Source organism: Otolemur garnettii, unplaced genomic scaffold (genome assembly GCF_000181295.1).
Source record: "Otolemur garnettii isolate 467f Iridium unplaced genomic scaffold, OtoGar3 scaffold00051, whole genome shotgun sequence".
Classification (NCBI taxonomy): Eukaryota; Metazoa; Chordata; class Mammalia; order Primates; family Galagidae; genus Otolemur; species Otolemur garnettii.
Window position 1 is genome coordinate 6,517,785 of NW_003852446.1, and position 22,142 is coordinate 6,539,926.

Genomic DNA, 22,142 nt, shown 5'->3' on the forward strand with positions numbered 1-22,142 from the left:
ATATAAAAGGGCACATGTAAGACATTCAGCCTAGAAACACTATGTTATTGTTTGATGTTGTAGGATATTGCTCTAATGATAATGCCAAGACTTGTTTATGTCACAACGTGAAGGATAACAATAATACAGTATATACTGAACTATAAATATAATAATTCCAATAAATTATATAACAAATAATGTAGTGAGTGGGTTGTAAATGCGGTAGTAGGGTATAGTTAGGATGCACTGATAAACTGTGAACTGTAAAGTCAGCAGCCCAGTGCTACAGATTACAGGAATTTCCTAATACTTATAGGAGAGGCATGAAGTATAAGCCCCCAGACTCAATTCAAGCACCACTCAGAGAGTCCGAACATCACTGCAAAAGCATGAGGAGTTTTATTCAAGCTCAGAGCCTGGGCTGCCCCTTTAAGAAAAAGCGGGAACAGCCCTTACAGACTATCCAGAAAGTCCCTTTATACCCCTCCTTCTTCCCTCCCATTAGTCCATCCCACCCCGTCCCCTTATTGGTAGGTAAACCATGTCTGTCCCAAACTGACAGGTACAGGGTGGTCGTGTTCTGGGCTGATTGGCTCAGAGATGAATTCTCTTTGTCTCAGGTGAGTGAATAAGAAGAAAGGGATAAACATTGTGCAAGGGGGCAAGTGGCGTATGCATAGTAGAGTGGCGAGTGCAAAGAGGGGAGGGGGTCAGGATGTGGACTGAGTGCACAAGGGGGCTTGCCCAACACCCAGGTATGTGATAATGTCCTTGGTATGCGGCGGCCTGTTGTTCTGAGTAAACAACAAAAAGGAGTTAGTTTGATTTGAGTTAGTTTGGCTCTCAGCTCTCACAGAAGTAAAATAATCTGCTATAGGAGATTAATGTGCAGTTCCAAGTTGACACACTTTGAGACACTTATAAATATAAGCATTATATTTGAAACTAAATCTTTGATTTCTTTTTATTTTTCACAAAATTTCACTGTATACATATAGTAATTATAATGATCAAAAAAACACCATTGTTTCTATCAAAAAAACTGGTTTAGTCTTGAATGTAAAGAAAAACCAATAATTTAACAAAAATGTTCACTTAACTCTTCATCATGTGGTAATCAAATAAATTTTGCATTTGAGCCTTTTTCTGAGAGAAATGATTACAAACAGTATCTAGATTCATTACTTCTACCACAGCAATGACTTTTGGATCCAGCATATTCAAGTAAGTCATAATGTTTGAGCTCATTTACTCCAGGCTTCTATTCTCTCTCCTGAGGCATCACTTCTTGAGATATCTCTGGCTGAATAACATTTTGAATAACTCATTCACCAGTCACATTTTCCACTGCTGTAATACCTCCATTAGTATCATTTGATTCCCATTTCCTCTTATGTAACTGAATGAGGGGCCTTCATCTACAAAAGCCAAGCCATCCCTTGATACAATACATCTTCTTCATTGTATTAAACCCTTCCAGCTTCTCTGAAGAGTATTCCTTAAGCAGAACACTTGGCTGCTAATGTGATGCTACCCAAGGAATCCTTAATGGCCAGCCAGGGAGCCAGGCATCTAGATTAACTCTGCTAATCCACCACTGAAATTCCCTACAGCAATCTGTGCACTAAAATGAAGCCTATATGCTAAGTGGCCAAGATTTTGTAGAGCTCTAGTGTTGCTGAAACCTTTTTTTGATTATCACTCCTTTTCAACGATTTTTTGGCATATTTTTCCAAATAACCACCCCTCCGTGAAATTTTAATACCACAGATTTGCCGTATGTCTGTTTATGTACAGTGTACATTTCAATAATCTAGCAGAGGTATCCAATCCATGGCCTGTAAGCCATGTAGATTATGTGAACATTTTTGTTTATCTTTGAAGGCAGCTTCAAAAGGCAGCTTTTGTTAGTGTTTGTGTACTTATCTTGTGGTTCAAGACAACTCTTCTTCTAATATGGCACAGAGAAGCCCTGAAAGGTTTTTTAGCTCCCTCTAAAACTGACTTTTGACCCCCTGGAGAGGACATCACCTCCTTGAAAAGGCATGCCTTAAAACAAAACTACTTGGAGGCTTCCAAACTACAAGATGCTGGTTTACTGGACTGCTATACAATCTGCAGGTTGTAAACGAAAAGCATTAATGTACACAGTTAGGATTTAATAAAGAAAAAAATAATATCTGAAGGTTCCCCCCAGCAGCTGACTGAATGGACCCCCTATTGGCCAAGGGGGATCCCCTAAAACTGCATTGCTAGCCATGAGAAGAAAAAAGTCGGACATGCCTCTTCATGCCCTCCCTCCATCCTATAGATATTCTTTTGAATTCATTGACATAGCCTAAGGCTATGCAAGACAAACCTGCAGGTCCTCAATAAACACAAAAACTACTTGAGGTGGCTTATCTCTAATTAACGAATTCTTTATCTTAACTGAAAACACTCCAAGCCTTCAGGCAAAGCTTCAAGTCTTTAACCAATGACAAAATCAAAGAATCTTTAAGCCCCCCTATAACCTATAGGCCCCACACTTTGATATGGTCCACTTTTGGGGGCCAAACCAATGTATGCCTTCCATGCATTGATTTACTGACTTTACATGAAATTCCTGTCTCCCGGAAACGTATAAAACTAAACTGCAACCCAGCCACTGCTAGTACACTTACTCAAGGCTTCTTGGTAGAGGCTCCAGGCAAATCCAGAGGTTCCATCAATTTGATGGTCCTCAAATTTGGCTCAGAATAAACCTCTTTAAATTATTTTACAGAGTTCTGTTTCTTTTCCATTGACAAAGTAAAGACAGAAGAGTGAAGGATAGTGGAAATAAGAAGATGAAAGACTTTCATGACTTTGACCTAAGATTCTAATCAATCATTCAATAGAAAATGTATTGAGTTCTGACCATACTGCGTAGGTATGCAGATAAGTGTATAAAAGATAAAGGGGCTAGACATGGTGGCTCATGCCTGTAATCCTAGCACTCTGGGAGGGCAAGGCAGGTGGATTGGTTGAATTCAGGATTTGGAGACCAGCCTGAACAAAAGCAAGACCCTGTCTCTACTAAAAATAGAAAAACTAAGGCAAGAGGATGGCTTGAGCCCAAGTTGGAGGTTGCTGTGAAGTATGACACCATAGCACTCTACCCAGGGCAACAGCTTGAGACTGTCTCTAAATAAATAAATAAATAAATAAATAAATAAATAAATAAATGGAACAGTGTAAAAAATTTAAAAAGCTTCATTCTTTAAATACCCATTCCACGTACACAAGCCATTTTATGATTCGCTCTATATATTTGCCAGGAATTTCATCTGTAATTACATTAACTTCATTCTCTGGAAAGAACTTCTGAAAAATAATTTTTATGCACAAGTTTGTACACAAAAATGTTAAAAATCACAGAAATGCAATGGAAACTTTGGCTTAGTAATTTTGCTAAAGAGTTAGAGGAAGGAATGCATGATCTGCTTTCTAAACAAGAGTTTCTAAGTTTGGTGCCAACCCAGGAAAGAGTAATTGCTACACCAGTAATGCAATTCCCTTCATTTTAAATTGTAGTAATATAAATATTCCTATTAATGCCTGCCCTGTCACCACAGTAACAATAAATTCCTCCGGGACCTGAATTTAAAATTAGTAACTAACAGCATTTGGAGTTATGTCCTGGGAAAGTGATTCCCAGACACAGGTCAGTTGACCTCCCACATCAAAATCACCTGTGAAGCTTGTCAAAAGTACAGACTCAAAGTCTACATACAGCCAGACTTACTGGAAAACAATTTCCCTGAAGTGAGCCTAGGGATCAACAGTATTTTTCCAAAGCTTTTCAGCTGATTCTAACTCACAGCCAGATTTGGAAGGCATGGCCAGATAGCTGAAGGCATTTATTTGTTGCAGAAACAGAAAGAAAAACATCGAAACAGTGCTCCAGTTCAGATATTGTTAGTCACTATGTGTGTGACCCTGGGCCAAGCAATGAGCATCCATTGGCTTCATCTTCTTCTCTGTATATTTTCCAACTGCTTCTGATTCCTAGATTTTGGTTATCCATGAACCCATTATAGTCCAAGTTGCCTCAGGGCCTTTATTACTAGTCTTCTCTTTGTTTATTTTCTAGCTTCTGCCCCTGCTAACCATTTCCTTACACTTTCCTTTTGTTTTTGCTCCCTGTACTTGAAAGAGTTTAAATTGATTCAATCCATAACTATCATCCCTGATAGACAATGTGTTCACAGGCCACTTCCTAGACCACAAGACATCCAATGCTTTACAGTTAAATACTCCTCCTAGTCTACACAGCTGAGGCCATGGGTATAGGACCACATAGTACAAAACTAGGTCCTTTTGATGCAAGTCTCCTTCATGTAGGACTGGACAAAGACCCCATTTTCTGGGCCCAAATCAGCTTATAAACTGGTTTGATCAATGTTCCATCTAAGGAATGTTGGAATACCCCAAACAGGACTGCATTCCTACACAATAGCAGTTTTAAAATTAACTTCTGCCCACAGGCTTCTGGCACCAATGGCTGGGATATATTTTAGAACCAGCTACTCACTCAGGACCCCCACCTGCTGTGCTGGAGGCTTTGCTCTTTCCTTTCTCTGGTCTCTAATAAAATCTATCCTTTCACTTGCTCATGGCAGTCTGTGAATTCATTCTTCAAATTTTGGAGACCAAAAACCTACCAGAGAGATTCCAGTAATATTTTCAGTATCTGGAACCACGTAGGGCCATTTTCCTTAGTAAAGTTTACATTTATGGTCATTTTAGCCAATCTGACACATTGAATAAAATGGCCCCTTTATTCTTTAAAATTGTATAATTTTATTGATAAATAATATCCCAGCCAATCACATTGGTGATGACAAGTTTACACATCTTGATTCAGTGTTAGAATTCTAAATAAGTCATCTACTTCTTGGATGGCTAAAGGCCATCCATGCTTTATGTCAGTATTTCTCACCTTAATCCTATTCCGTGGTAGAGTCCTTAATAGATAAGAGGTTATTGTGGTATCATTCACAAAGACATAAAACCATTTCAGTTATTTTTTCAGTTACTTTTTTTAACCACTAAAGAGATGGATTTTTTTTAATCATTCAAACCTAACTCCTACATATGTGCCATGAACTCCATTGCCTCCCATCAATTATTCTTAGTTGTCTTTATCTTCAACTTGTCATTTCCCCTAGTTTCTCTCTCTCTCAGCCTATATCCATGCTCAGAAATTCATTCCTTCCCATTTTCAAAAGAAAACTTTCATCAGACCAAGTTCTCAATAAAGTGATGGGCCTATATTTCCTTTCTCCTATAATTTCTCCTCTATTTCCAATATTTTACACTCTCTTCACTAAATCTAGCTTCTGCCCCAACCATTTATCTGATATCATTTGGTTCAAAGTAACCACTGCCTGCCATTTTCTGAGCCATTTCATTCTTTTTTTGTCCTGTTCTTACTTGAAATTTAACACTTCTTATCACTTTTCCTTCTTGAAACTATCTCCTATTTTGGCTTCCATGATATCATTCTACTGTGGCTCTCCTTTTACCTCTCTATTTCTAATGCATCTCCTTTACAGACCATTATTGTAGAAGAGACCACTCTTGAATGCCATTTCTACTCATTTCATGGTCTGAACACTGATATTTCAATCATATCTTTCAAATTTTCAAACTGGTTTTTCTTCACATATTTTTTTTCAACTTTTATCTATACCTTTTCAGGCATTGAAAATTCTACCTTGAGAGAATGTGGTCAGGAGAAGTAACTGTTTCCCTTGCTTCCCCTCTTCTCCTTAGCACTGTTTTCCTCTGGTCAAATCCCTTAATGGTATGTGATACAAGCTTGAGGATGGATCCTTGCATCCATTCAGAGTGTATTAATGTGTCATCCAGATTCCTCTACAGGACTGGACTCATTTCCTCAGCTGCTGGGAATGCAGCCAAGAGACAGCCCTCAGCTGTCGGTTCTCTCTAAAAATTTCCATAGTTGGAAAGAGCTGCTTTGTCTAAAGTTATGCGTCTTTCCCAGGGGCAACCTGCATCCAATGAGCATAATGGAGAATTATAAAGATATTAGGCCCCTTGCTATAAAATAGGACAACCCCAGCATTAAGTCTTCCAGTGGGGTTAATTGAACCCTCTTTTGAACTGTGTTAATGTGTAGGTTTTCCCTCTGCTCAGTTCCACTTTTTTCCCTTACTTTCCAGGTGTTGATCTGTATACCATTCCCCAATACACCTACCACGTGTGAATCTCCCAGAGTCTGCAGCTCAGGGAGCCGAAGCTGCACCCCTGAGTCACCTTAGCAGTCAACCTGATTGTTTACTATGTCCAGCTTATCACCAACACGTGTATGCATACACTTTGTATTTCAACATCCCCTATGTTGCCAGTCCTAGTAAAAGCCAAGCTCTCACTGGCTCTTCAGCAATCAAAAAGATGATTCATAACATTCATTGCAAGAGGTAGAGCATGTGGAACACTTTGAAAAAGTCATAGCAAGCAACTTGAATACATTCTTATAAATTCTGATTTGTAAAGCAAACACCAAAAAGAATAAAGGCAAAGTAACATAGAGCTCTGAATTAAGAGAAATTTTAGAAAAGCATAGTCCTCTGCAATGTTCTATAAGCAGGATAAGCACATACTGAATGTTCTGAGATAGTTCCCTATACTGACAAAGCAGGAGATGGAAAGGTGTGCACAGAGGATCCAACTGGTTCCTCATTCTACCTAAAACAAACTTTTAAATGTTTGAAACGTACCATTAGATAAACTCAAAGAAATCATAGTCTGGTTCTGACATCCAGGGACTAAGACTTGACCTTTAAGAATTAACTCCTAGCCTTACAAAAGACTCAGTGCCAAAATTAAAGAAGCATAAAGAGATGGACAAATGTTTAAGCAGCTTCCAAGTTGCCCTTGTTTGTTTTCTCTCTGCACAGTACGTGACTCAACCTATTCACTCCCTAAATATATCTGCTTTCTTAGCCTTAAAGTCCAGTGATTTTCAACCGGTATGCAATGGCACACTGGTGTGCTGTGAGAGGATCTTAAGTATACTATGAAAATTTTTAAACATCATTAATTAAATTATTTTCTAAAGAAGTTCAAAGAATAGCAAGTATATTGTTTTACCCTTTTCTTCTTAATCAAAATAACTTAAGTGTGCCATGAAAGTTTAACTAAAAGTTCAAGTGTGCCCTTAAAAAGGTTGAAAAATGCTGCCCTAATGCCAGGTGTCCTCAAACTATGGCCTGCCAAGGACATTTATCCCCCGCCCCCGCCGGGTATTTTTGCTGCCACTGCCTGTCCTGCTTAGCTGCCAACTCGTCCCAGGGCCCGTAGTCCTGCCCTCCAACGGTCGGAGGGACAGTGAACTGGCCCCCTGTTTAAAAAGTTGGAGGACCCCTGCTTAACCTTTGCATTTGATTTCTCAGACCCTAAAGTGCCTTCTTACAGCCTAATGTCACTGAAGACTGGTATTCCTATAACAGACCTTTTGTGACCCAGGTCCCAGAATCTCTTTCATATTTATGTGATCCCTCAAAAAATAGTTCTGAATTGTTTTAGGCTGTACTATTTGTTTAATCACCTAAAAGGGAAACAGGAACTAAGGGTAAGACTATGCAGAGCTTTACCAATGCAATGCGTGATGAATGTTAACATTCAAAGTATTGGTGTGACATCTATCTCCTTGTGCTCATCTGCATGTGTCTTAAAAGAAATGAACCAAATGTGGAAAAAACCTCTTTGATTTGAAGCTGTGACCACTGTTTGTGGAGTCATTGGGTTCACTAAACTGCCTCAGAGAGACACTGTTGTCCTCAAGCCATTGTTCAAACTGGGCTTTTCCATGCTCTTCAAATTTTTGCCAGTGTTGTCCAACAGCTGCTGGTGTTTTCAGTCATGCCTAACAATTTAGGCCTCTCTTGCAGCTGTGATTCAGAGAATTTTTTAAAAGCTCTCTTTGCCTTCTCAGTTTGTGGTTACTTCAGTTCTCTAATCAGTAGGGTTTCAGTGCCCGTTGCCTACCACAGTTAAGTAGGACTGGGTTAACACTGGTATTTCATCAATGCAGGCAGACTGACTATATTTCTGATTCAGTGCACTCTTTTTAATTTGTTTATCCATGTTCTGAATGTCTACTGCTATATAACAAACCACCGCACATTTAATGGTGTAAACCTGCAACAATCATTTATTATTATTATTACTATTTCTCATATTTCTAGGGTTTAACTGGGTTGGGCTCAGATAGGCAATTCTTGGAGTTTCTCATTCGGGTACATACAAGTGGTTTCTGAGAGCTGAACTCGTCTCAAAGGCTTCCTCACTCACATGGCTGGTGACTGATGTGGCAGTTGTTTGGGACCTCAACTTGGACTATTAGCTGGAACATGTACATGTGGCCTCTCCTTATAGCCTGAGCTCTCTCATAGCATGGCAGTTAGGATCCAAGAGAAGAGAGGGGGAGGGGAGAGAGAGATACGAAAGCTCTATCACATTTTATGACCTACCTGTATAATGTGGCATCCCTTCTGCTATATTCTAATGGTCCATAAAATCATAGTGGTCTACCTAGCTTCAAGGGAAGAAGACAAAATCTCCACTTCCTAATAAGGGAATGGCAAGGTGTATTGCAAGAAGAGAATATAGAAATGGGGGATATGGCCATAGCCATCATGGAAAATAGTCTGCCACAATATATAACTTTTAAAAATTATACAAATAATATATATTCATTGTAGAATTTTTAAAATACATATAGGTAATAATTACTTTTAAACTTTAAGCAGAAATAAAAACAGAAGCACAATAGGTTTTGGCTGTTTTATACTTAGATGGAAATCATATTTTCTCATTCCAATGTTACAATTCAGTGGTATTTGTGCTGCTTCCAGATACAAAAGCCAATCTCACAAATAGTTTGAGATATTGAGAAATTTGGACATTTTCATGGTTAATGGAGAATCAAATATATATATATAAAGCCAGAACTATTTTGGAAAATTCCCTTTGTTCTTATTCTACTTATAGAATGTTGTAGATGACTGTTCCTTTCTAAAATTTCACCCAACTCAGAGCTTTATTCCATTTTGCCTTTCGACCTTTGATATATTTACTAGCCTGATTCATTCATTAGAATATTTTTCAGAGTTTCTTTTATGCATTTTCAAAGTGTTCTACATGTATTACCCTTATTTGATCCTCTGTGGTGCTATCAGTCATTTCTGAGGCCAAATAGAACAATTAAATAAAAAGTCCGTATTGTCATTTAAAATATTCATTTGCACAGAAGAGCCTGAGAAAATACAACTTCAAATCAACGTCATGGCAAACTATAAGGCCAATTAAAATAATATCTAAGGGGTGGTGCCTGTGGCTCAAAGGAGTATAGGGCACCGGCTCCATATGCCAGAGGTGGTGGGTTCAAACCCAGCCCTGGCCAAAAACTGCAAAAAAAAAAAAAAAGGTATCTAAGAATATATATTATAATATAAAATATACCTAATATATTAATTGAAGAAAATATGATACAAAAGTATATTATATAAAATATAATACTTTTGTTTCAATTATATACACATATATAAAATAGCAAAGGATTGTGAGTTTACAGGTGACTTCATTTGCTTCTTTATGATATTCTGTATTTTCTTCATTTTCTACAGTGAACATATGCTAGCGGTTTAACTCAAAAATAAAAGTTTTGGGCAGCGCCTGTGGCTCAGTGGGTAGGGCACCAGCCCCATATACCAAGAGTGGCAAGTTCAAACCTGGCCCGGCCAAACTGCAACAAAAAAATAGCGGGCATTGTGGTGGGCACCTGTAGTCCCAGCTACTCAGGAGGCTGAGGCAAGAGAATCACCTACGCCCAGGAGTTGGAGGTTGCTGTGAGTTGTGTGACGCCAAAGCACTCTACTAAGGGAGATAAAGTGAGACTCTGTCTCTAAAATAAATAAACAAATAAATAAAATAAATAAAAGTTTAAAGATTTTTAAAACTAAGTTTAGAATAAAATAATAAAAGGAAAAACTCTCAACTGGGTATACAGTATCCAGGATAAGGCTTGCATACATCCTTAATTTTCCTAATTTTTCATTATATTAATATTTACTATCCATCCACCCATTTAACTAATCCTGAAGAACAAAGCCTCATCCATTTCATACCTTTTTAGGGGTACATTTCAATTGACACAGTAATACTGCCTGGATGGATCTCATCAAGACATATGATGCTCACATACTTGTGGGTTCATAAAATTTTCTAGTTGATCAGACATATTATTGGCAGCATTGTCTGGTTGCCTTTTTTGTATTCTAGATCATTGTCAGGTATGTGGTCAGCACTCAAATACACTTGCTTGACTTTATCCTAGGGTATTGCTATAAAGAAGTCATTCTGAAAGGTAGGACTGTGATCAAGTCCTAGTTCAACCCATGATAAATGAAAATTGGGTGAAGATTAGATCCATCCTCTCTGGTGGATTCATCTCCTCTGCTAGATCCAATGGCCATGGCTCATATTAATGAGGCTCAAACTTACAAATCAGGTCTAGTCAAAATCAGAGACAAGTTTTAAACCTAAATCTAATTTACCACACTGGCAATATTATGTAATAATTTTCAATGAACTAGTCTGATTATGAGTTCTGGTGTGTTGAATGTTTTTCTTAGGTTAATCTTCATTTGTGTGGAGAAATGGGAGACGTTTCATATTATACTTCTCAAAAATCCTCACTTCTACTCCTAAGTGATTATTTGTATACTTTTAAATACTGCACAAGTATCTACTTGTTAAATTATAATGGTGGAAATGCATTACCAATCCAAACCACTAAATTGTGTGTTTAAACTTCATTTTGAAATTTTTATAATTTTTATAAATGTAAAAGAACAGAATAATGTTCTTTTTGAGATGACTTAAACTGTTAAATTCATATTCCCCTTTTAATGGCTCATTTGGTGAGAGCAATAATATCACATGCCAATGGAATGGGGAAAAGGAATCAAATATAAGAATAAAGGATATGGAAGCAACATTTTAAACTTTATCAATATATAAAGCTTACAACTAGGTTTTGTTTAAAAATAAGTTCTGGAAGGATGGATGAATGCTATGAATATGTAGTTGTTTGAGGCAACTGAGAGTGAGATGGATACACAGACTATAGTGATGAATCAGCGATTTGGGCTGTGATTCAAAGTGTTCCACATCTTTTGCCATTTGTGAGTAAAAAGAAACAGGCATGTAGTATACTTTGAAGTCTGGTAATATGATGCCTCCAAATGTATTCCCTTTGTTTGAGATTGCTTTGGCTATTCAGATTCTTTTCTGGTTCCAAGTGAAGTGTGTGATTATTTTTTTTCTAGATCTGTATAATATGACATTGGTATTTTGATGGGGATTTTGTTGAATTGGTAAATCGCTTTGGGTAGTATAAACATTTTAACAATTTTTTAAATTTCAAAATATTAGGGGGCACACATGTTTTGTTTACACATTTTGTTTTTACACGAATTGAGTCAAGGTTATGAGCATGCCTCCCCCACTCAGACAATGTTCTATTTCAACTGATCCATAGCATAATGTGCTTTCCCATTTGTATAGTATGCAATTTCTTTCCTCAGTGTTTCAGAGTTCTCTTTGTAGAGATCTTTATATTCCTAGGTATTTTATTTTTCTTTTTGTAGCTATTGTGAATAGTACTGAGTCTTGGATTTTAGTATCAACTCCAACCAAAACAGCATGGTATTGGTACAAAAATAAAAACCCAGACCAAAAGTGGAACAGAGAACTCAGATATGAAACCATCTTCACACAGCCAACTGATCTTTGACAAAGCCGATGATAATATACACTGAAGAAAAGAAGCCCCATTTAATAAATGGTGCTGAGAAAAGTGGATAGCCACATGCAGAAGAATGAAACAGAATCCATATCTTTCACCATACACAAAAATAAAATGAAGATTAATAAAAGACCTAAATATAAGGCACAAAGTCATAAGAACTCTAGAAGAAAATGGCTATTGGCTAGGTAAAGAATTTATGAGGAAGAGCCCAATGACAATCCCAGCAACAACAAAAATAAACAGAACTTGATTAAATTAAAGAGCTTCAGAACAGCTAAGGAAATAATTAACAGAACATATAGACAACCTACAGAGTGGGAAAAAATATTCCCTAGATATACGTCCTATAAAAAGCTAATAATCCAAATCTACAAAGAGCTCAAGCAACTAGCAAGACAAAACAAAACCTCTATTAAAAATGGGCACAATACATGACTGGAAACTTTTCAAAAGAAGATAGACAAATGGCTAAAAACATATGAAAAAATGCTCAATAGTACTAATTATCAGGGAAATGCAAATTAAAACCACAATGACATATTACCTTACCCAATTGCCCAATTGGAATGGTTTTTATTAATAAGTCCAAAAACAAAAGATGTTGGCATGAATGTAGAGAGAAAAGAACACTTATGTACTGTGACAGGACTACAAATTAGTACAACCTCTATAAAAAATAGTACGAAGATTCCTCAAAGAACTAAAAGTAGACCTACCACTTGATCCAGGAATCCCACTACTGGATATTTTCCTGAAGAAAAAAAGTCATTTTATCAAAAAGACATGTGAATTTCAATGTTTATTACAGCACAATTCACAATTACAGAGATGTGGAATCCATCAAGGTGTCCATCAATTCATGATTGGATTGACAAAATATAGTGTATATATAACATGGAGTACTATTCATCCATAAAAATGAATAAATTAATGCCTTTTGCAACAATTTTAATGAAACTGGAGATCATTATCCTAAATTATGTATCTAAAGAATGGAAAAACAAACACTACATGTACTCACCATTAAACCAGTGAGTATACGTGTGCACAGAGGGAAGTAAAACTCAGTAGAAAAAGCAAGAGGAGATAACAGGCAAAAACCTACCAAGTGGATATAGTGCACACTATCTGGGTAATGGACACACTTATAGCCCTGGCTCAAGCATTACAAATGTGACCCATTTGTACCCCCATAATATTTTGAAATAATTTTCATTTCTTTATTTATTTATTAGTTAGTAAAGGTTAGCACTTTTTTTTTATTAGATCATAACTACGTACATTACTGCATTTATGGGGTACAATGTGCTGATTTTATATACAATTTGGAATGTTTACATCAAACTGGTTAACATAGCATTCACCTCACTTATTTAATTGTTGTGTTTAGATATGTATACTCTACTATAAAATGCGAAAATAGTTCATGTGCTCAATGGGCACAAGTAAGGGTACATGGCACACCTCCTGGGTGCAGGACACAACTAAATGGGCACAATGTAAGGGTACATGGCACACCTCCTGGGTGTAGGACACAACTAAAACAGGGACCTTATCTAACAAATGCAAACATTGTAATTTAATTATTTGTACCCACATATTAATCTGAAATTCTTTTAATGCCAAAAAGAAACATCCCTTTTGTTTCATTCTTGTTTCATTTTAGACTTATTTAATATGTCCACTAAGTATTACACAAGCAGAATTTATGTTATTTTTAACCAAATAAACACAAATAATTATACATTCCAAAGAATATTCTCCAAGGATTGATGGGAGACATTCATTCAGGCAACAGATATATACATTTGGTAGAACTCATAGAGAGAACACCTCTTAGACTTCCGTCCACTTATCTAGTAATCCTTCAATCTCCTTTAAAAGTACCTCCTTCTCTTCCCTCCCTTTTAGATTTCACTGTTCCCAGGAATCCACACTCAATCATACTCTCCTTTCACTGTGGATAATCTTTTGGGTCTTACCTCCATCTATGGCTTCTATCAATATTAATGACTCCCCTATCTGTATCACTAGTCCAGATCTGTCTCCTGTACTGCAGACCCATAAATCCAACAGCCTCTAGACAGCTCACCTGAATGTATCAGAGGGACTTCAAACTAGCAAAGTCTAAAACTATCCTAAATTTTCCCAATCAAACCTGCCATAACTTCAGCTTCAGGCCTTCATTGTTTCTTGACCTGATTATATAAAGAAAACTCCTCCAAACTCTCTCCACTTCTAGTCTTGCCAAATTTCAAACATTCAATTTGGCTTTTGATAGGAGAAGGAATTCTTTTGTTTAAAATTCTTCAGAGTCTCCCTAGTATTTGCAAGATAGGTATTTTAACACTGCCTAAGTCTCCAGTCTTATCTCTTGCCACTTACTTTCAGTCTTTTAATGAACTGCTTACAATTACTTGGAATGTTTTGTTAAGATGCTTTAGATTACAGGAAACAGAGACATAAAAATAGCCATCTAAGGTAGTTAGGATTTGTTGCTAAAACTTTATAAGTTAATGTAGAAGCAAGGAATCTCTCACAAAAGCAGAAGTGGCTACCATTCAGGATCTATGTCATCAAGGCCTTGGGTCAACCCTTAAGAAGAAAGATGCTATGGAGCTTTGCAATAGTATTCCACCACTATTATTTTACTCCTTGTGTCTCATTCTATACATCTTATTTCTCTTTCTACTACCAATTGTCTAATACTTTCCATTATTCCTGCTCATTATTTCTGTACAGATGCCAAAGGCAGAGCCTATGATTGACTTAGATAGTTGTCATTGCTCTTCTAGGTACAGTTTTTGGCCATAAATCTCCTTGTATATTACCAACCAAACAGAATTGATGGCCCATGAGCCATATGCCCATCTTGCAAAGATACCTTTTTCAACATAGAGGTTTAAGTACAGTAATTCCCTTCCAAAAGAGATTATGGGATTGTAAAGAACTGAAAATAGCACGTATAGTAGATAAGTTATTCACAAACTGTGAAATGAGTAAGGCAAAAATATAACTTTTATTTATCTATAACTGAACTAAATTTCCATCTTGAGCCCTTATTCTGTTAACAGCAAAATTTAGGCTTGGTTCATTTAAGGTAAGTCATACTCAGTCAAATGAGAGTTCTTTCCCTTCTTCTTTTGCACATATTTTAGATTGTGTAACCCTAAAAGCAGTATCTGAAGTGAAGAATTGAGTTCTAGTACTTTCTTTGAGATTTCCAAAGATTTTTGGAAACAGGAATTAGAAAGCAATAAGAGTGGCCTATAAGAGAATGAAAATCCAGTGAAGAGTTTATTATTGAGCTGTGAGCAACTGGTGATCTATTTCAACAGGGGCTCCTTGAGAAGTGGATAGAATATAACTCATAATTATTTTGAAAAATTATGTTCTGGGACAGTTATCCCCCAGCTCTCACTCTACATTGGTTGAGAATTTCCCCTAGGAGCATTAATTGCCCCTACTTCTGGACTACCCTGTAAGCAAGTTGATCAAGTCTTTCCATCTTTAGAAAAAGTAAGACAGTAATGTATAATTTGAGTGCATTCTTGGGGTAGTTTGCTGATAATATGCACAAGAACTGTCCACCATAGCTGCAGCTAATATCTGAGAATGGTTAAAGGATGTGGTATGGACACCAACATTTTCTACTACACTCTAAGAGAAAAGCCGTGATATACTGTGTAGATGAGAAAGTCCTGTCTGGTATTCAGGTGTCATAATCTACCCAAGCTGGCATCCACTGAGATATCTAAGGCTACACTTATCTACAGTTATTACCTTCTAGCTGTACTAGTAGAGTCCAAGGCAGTGATTCTCAACCTTCCTAATGCCACAATGTATTTTCATTGTTAAAAAGTGGCCGTGACCCAAAAGCTGAGAACCCCTGGTCTAAGGCATCCATATTTCCCTCAGGTCCCCAGTTGTCAAGTACATGTAGGGCAATCTGTGCATTCCTTCTGATGACCTCAGGACCCCATAAGTCATCTACTCCCTCTCAACTCAGCTCATACTGCACTTCTATTGGGGGGAAGCATCAGATGGGAGCTTGAGGACCTGCTCTCAGAGATGAGGTCTTATATGTCTATTCTCAGGGATACACATCAAGGTCTAACTTCAATATTTGCATCTCCCGACCCTCTTCTCCTTCACACTAGCCTGTGAGAACCCTACCTAATTTAAGCAGATGGTAAAAACTGACCTGACTGATTTTATGTTTCCATGCTTTTTATTTATGCCACAAACTTTGCATCCTGAATTCTTCAGGGGTTACTCTTGATACTATTTTTGCAACTCAGTTTTTTTCTCTTAATATGATTATCTCCTTCAGGAGTTCTGAAAGTTTGTTTTGAGCCTGGAAATCTGAGCACTGAAACCTTTATTTCCCCCTTTGTATTTCTTTTAAAACAATTGTCCCCTGAGAACCATAAATAAAAAATATTCTCTCACATTGGGTTTCCAGAAACAGACCTTGAGATGAGGATTTGTGTGAAAGTAGTCTATCAGAGACTATTTCCCCAAAAAAAACTTATACAGGAGAAAGGAAATAGAATAGGTAAGGAAAAGATGCTAAGCAAAGATATAATTATCGAGCTAACTCCTACAGAGATAAATCTGGCTCTGTCCTGGGCTCTGTACCTGTAGACAATGAAGATTACTCTTGAGAGTTTTCCCCCTCAGAAGACAAGGGAATTAAAATATTTTCCCTCTCATCCCATCAGCCATTGGCAAGAGCTGCCCATGGGGAGGAAGGGGAAGGGAAAGGTAAGAGGAGTGAGAACTGGGACATAAATTCATTGTAAGGCACATCTCGAAATTCTGTTTCAAAGGCCTCTGTTAGAAATACCCTACTGTGGTTTGAATGTGTTCCCCAATATTCACGTTTGGAAACTTAATCCCCAATGCAGCAGTTTTGGGAGGTAGAGCTGAATAAGTAGGGATTGGGTGATGAGGTTCTGCTGTCATAAATGGATTAATGTAGTTATAGGTAGTAGGTCAGTTATTGTGAGTTGATTGTTATAAAAGTAAGCCAAATCCCTCGGTGCTTTCTATTTCTCATACACTTGGTTCTTCTTCTGCCTTCACAACGGGATGACACAGCCCAAAGGCCCTCACCAAATACTAGTGCCATGCTCCTGACCTTACCAGCCCCTAGAACTATAAGAAATAAGCCCATTCTTTACAAATTACTCAGTCTATAGTATCCTGTTATAGCAACACAAATTAACTAAGACAGAAAATTGGTACTGAGAGTGAAACTGTTACTATAAAAAATACCTAAAAATGTAGAAAAGGCTTTGGAACTGAGTAATTGGTAAAAGCTAGAAGAATGTGGAGGAGTAGACTAGAAAAATCCTGTATTTTTGTAAATGAAGCATTAAGGGTGATTCTGGTAAGACCTGAAAAGAAGATCCCAGAACTAGGGAAATTCTAACTCTTCCTAGAGATTATTTAAGTGGTTATGACCAAAACGGTGGTATAAATATGTACAGTAAAGTCCATTCTGATGATAACCTTAGATGGAAATGAGAAACAAAACAATGGAAACTAGAGGAAAGGCCATCCTTGTTGTACAGTTGCAAAGAACATGGTTGTATTGTGTCCATGAAGCTTTATGGAAGTTAGAACTTAGTAGTAATGAAGTAAGATATTCAGCATAATAAATATCTCAGCAGCAAAGCATTCAGGCTGCTCCATGGATGTTTTTGCCCACTTATAGTGAGATGCAACAGGAAAGGGGTGATTTAAAGTCAATTTAAAATCAAACTGGAAGCAAAGTGGAAAGATTTAGAAAATTCACAGCCTGACCATGTAAAGAATAAAAAAGTATGTTTCGGTGAGAATACTAAGGGTTTGGTCAAGAAAACATTTGCTAAAGAGATTAATGTTGATAAAAGGAAGCTGAGAGAGGTGGGCCAAGATGGCAGCAAGTAACAGCTTCTTTGCAACAGGCCCAGTGAGATTGGGGAGAGAAGACTCCAGGTATTTCTGGCTTATGGGCTCTGCCCAGAAACATCCCTATGGGGATGCATGGAAGCAGCAAGAGACTTCTGAACCCCAGGAAGAGGACAAAAGCAGCAGAGAAGTGGTAAGTGGTTGTGTTCAGTCTCAGCAACAGCAAGATTACAGATGGGGAAGGCCTTCCCCGTGGGTTGCTTTGTTTTCTTGGACTTGGGCACTTGGTTGAGTTACCTTGGGAGACCTTGGGTGAGTGTGCAAGTGATTTTCAATGATGTCCAGAGTCACTGGGCCAAAACAGAGGTTTCATTGTCCAGCTGCAGGCTGTGCACAGTCATTATGGGAGAGCTGCCTTGCAGGCTCCCTACCCTCAGGGTCCCTGAGCAAGGCCGGTGCTGGAAAACCTTGATGAGCGAAGTGATCAAGTGACATTGAATAGCACCCAGAGGCCAGGACTGAGACATCAGGGAAGAGTAGAGATTCCGTGTTCCACAGTAGGAGAGCTGCTTTACAGCCTAAGCCCTCAGGCGCGTAACGGGAGGCTGGTTGGGGGCACCTGATAAGCGAGCAGCAACTTCAGGAGAGAACCCAGTGACACATGCTTTCCTGGGAAAGCCTCTTAGTCAAGGATCATGGTTGAAAGTGTCTTTTAAGCAGGCTGAGGAGAGATTCAGGCTCTCAACCCTGCAGCGTTTGAGGGCAAAGAAGTTAGCAGAGGCCTCCAGTCTCCATCTTATACAGTGGTATCAGCATTGTGATTAGCATCTCATACCCCAGGAGATCACCTGTTGCCCAGGGAATATTCGCCAAGATATATATATTGTTTTATTTTTGTTTTTCTTTTTTATTTTTTCTTTATTTCAACCTTTTTCCCCTAGATTTTACTTTTTCTTTTTCTCTTCATTTTTCTAGTATAAATATACTTTTTCATTGATGCTTTCTTTAATAATGAGGTCTTCACTTTTGCTAGTTTTTCTACCCCTATTATTTGTTTTTTCCCCGAATTTTATCCTGTAAAGAATTTTATTTGTTTGTTCTGGTTTGATTTATAGTATTTTTGTTTTTATTCCCTATTTGGTAGAGGTGAGGTACTGTGTCTGATCAAGCAGGCAGAGAGCTTCAGACCTCAAGGGAACCACCCAACCTAGCATGTCCAGAGGTTTTTGAGGTGACAGTCAAAGTACCCTACTGTACATCTTTATTACTCCTGTCTCCCTCATTCTGTGATTCTCTTCATTTTGTCAGTCTTCCCTTTCACTCACCCCCTTACCTTTCTCTTTTTTCTTTTCTTTTTTTTTTAATCTTTATTCCCTTCTTGCTCTTCAATCTTCTCATCCTTTTAGTCCTGTACCAAAAGGACCTATCAACACCTTAGGTCAGAGGCATGGTAACTTAAAGAGCAAGTGGAAGTGAAAGAAAAATTAGGGCAAGGAAACAGACAAAAGAAAACACTCATGAGGAATAAACATCAGAAAACTCAGAAACATCAGAATCAACATTGTTAAAATGTCTATACTTCCCAAAGAAATCTACAGATTCAATGCCATCTCTATTAAAATACCAACATCATACTTTCAAGACTTTGAAAAAATAATTCTTCGTTTTGTATGGAACCAGAAAAAAATCCATATAGATGAAGCAGTTCTTAGTAATGAAGACAAAAGCTGAGGCATCAGCCTACCAGACTTTAGGCTATACTACAAGGCCATAGTGATCAAAATAGCATGGTATTGGCACAAAAATAAATAGAGACATAAACATTTGGAACTGAATAGAAAACCAATAGATGAAACTAACATCTTACAGCCACCTAATATTCAATAAACCAAACAAGAACATACACTGAGGGAAAGAATCCCTATTCAATTTTATCCACATGTAAAAGACTGAAACTGGACCCGCACCTTTCTCCACTCACAAAAATTGATTCAAGATGGATAAAAGACCTAAATTTAAGGCTTGAAATGATAAAAATCCTCAATTCCTTGACGATACCAGCCTGCAGAAAGATTTTATGAAGAAGACTTCCATGCCAATTACAACAAAACAAAATTAAACAAATGGGGATTGATTAAACTGAAAAGCTTCTGTACAGCTAAGGAGACAACAACCAAAGCAAACAGACAACATACACAATGGGAAAGGATATTTGCATATTTTGGATCAGACAAAAGCTTGATAACTAGGACCTACAGAGAACTCAAATTAATCGACATGAAAAAAGCTAACAATCCCCTATATCAATGGGCAAGAGAGATGAATAGAACCTTGTCTAAAGAAGACAGATGAATGGGGCAGTGCTGGTATCTCAAAGGAGTAGGGCACTGGCCCCATGTGCCGGAGGCGGTGGGTTCAAACCCAGCCTCAGCCAAAAACTGCAAAAAAAAACAAAAGACAGACGAATGGCTAACATACATATGAAAAAATGCTCTCATCATCCCTAATTATTAGAGGAATGCAAATCAAAATCACCCTGAGATATCATCTAACCCCAGTGAGAATGGCCTATATCACAAAATAACACAACTGCAGATGCTGGCATGGATGTGGAGAAGGGAACACTTTTACATTGCTGGTGGGACTGCAAACTAATACAACCTTTTTGGAAGTATGGAGAATCCTCAAAGAACTCAAGCTAGACCTTCCATTTGATCCTGCAATTCCCTTACTGGGCATATACCCAGAAGAAAAAAGTCCTTTTACCATAAGGACACTTGCACTAGACTGTTTATTTCAGCTCAATTTACAATCACCAAAATGTGGAAATAGCCTAAATACTCACCAACCCAGGAATGGATTAACAAACTGTGATGTACATATACCATGGAATACTATTCAGCCATTAGAAAAGATGGAGCCTTTACATCTTTTGTATTAACCTGGATGGAAGTAGAACACATTATTCTTAGTAAAGAATCACAAGAATGGAGAAGCAAGAATTCTATGAACTCAATTCTAATATAAGGATAATTAATAAGCTAGTACACAGTGAGGGGTGGGGGTAGGGGAGAGCAAACAGAGGGAAGGAGGGAGGGGGTGGTGGGTCACAATGTGGCACACTTTTGGGGGGTGGGACACAATTATAAGAGGGTCTTTATCTAACAAATGCGATCAATGTAACCTGGTTCTTTGTACCCTCAATGAATCTCCAACAATTAAAAAAAAGGAACCAGGTGATACACATCAAGACAATGGACAAAAGACTTCAAAGACATTTTAGAGATATTTGCAGATGCTCCTCTTTTTACAGACTCAGAAAGCTAGAAGGACGGAATGGTTTGTTTTGAGGAATAAGCCTGGGGTGCCCTCCAGAGCAGCCTTTGGTCTATGCTCCCCACATTCCAGCACAGTTCTCCTCAGCCTCCTAAGCCATAGGTAAAGAGAGCCCCAGTGCCACTATGGTCACTGCTCCAGGAGGTACAGATCACAAGTTTTGGCTGTATCCATATGGTATAAAGCAGGGGTCCTCAAACTTTTTAAGGGGGCCAGTTCACTGTCCCTCAGACCATTGGAGGGCCAGACTGCAGGCCCCAGGATGAGTCGGCTGCTAAGCAGGACAGGCAGCAGCAGCAAAAACACTGGGCAGGCCAGATAAATGTCCTAAGCAGGCTGCATGTGGCCTGTGGGCCGTAGTTTGAGGATGCCTGGTATAAAGTCTGCAGGCATGCAGAATGAAAGAGCTGTGGTGGTATAGCTTCTTCCAACTAGATTTCAAACATGCTATGGCTTACCTGGAAGCCTAGTCAGAAAACTGCTCCAGAGTTGGAGCCAATGAAGATAACCCCTACTGTAGCAATGCTGAGCAGTAATGTGGGTTCAGAGCCAGTACAGACAGTCCCCACTAGTGCAATGTCTAGTGGAGCTGTGGAAGTGAGGCCAACCCTAAGATCACAGAACCATAGAGCCACCAGCATGAAACTCCAGCCTGAGAAGGGTGAAGCATGAGATAAGCCCAGCAAAGTCAAAAGGCTAGGGCTGCACAGGCATTTGTGGGTGTAACTCCTGCAGCAGTGAGCCCAAAGTGTGGGTCACAGAGTCAAAGGAGATTATTCTCCAGTAATGTTTTCCCTGTTATGTTTTGAACTTACTTTGAATTATTTACCCCTTTTATGTTACTTATTTCTCATTTTGTAATGGATATGGATATGTCTATCCCATGCCTTCCCTACCACTGTATCTTGGAAATAGATGCTTTTTTTTTTTTAATTTCATAGCCTTATAGCTGGTGGAATTTGCCTTGGGACAAATTGTACCTTGAGCATCATTGATATCTGATTTAAATGCGACTTTGGACTTTGTAATTTTGAATTGTTGATAGAACAGTTAAAATCTTTTG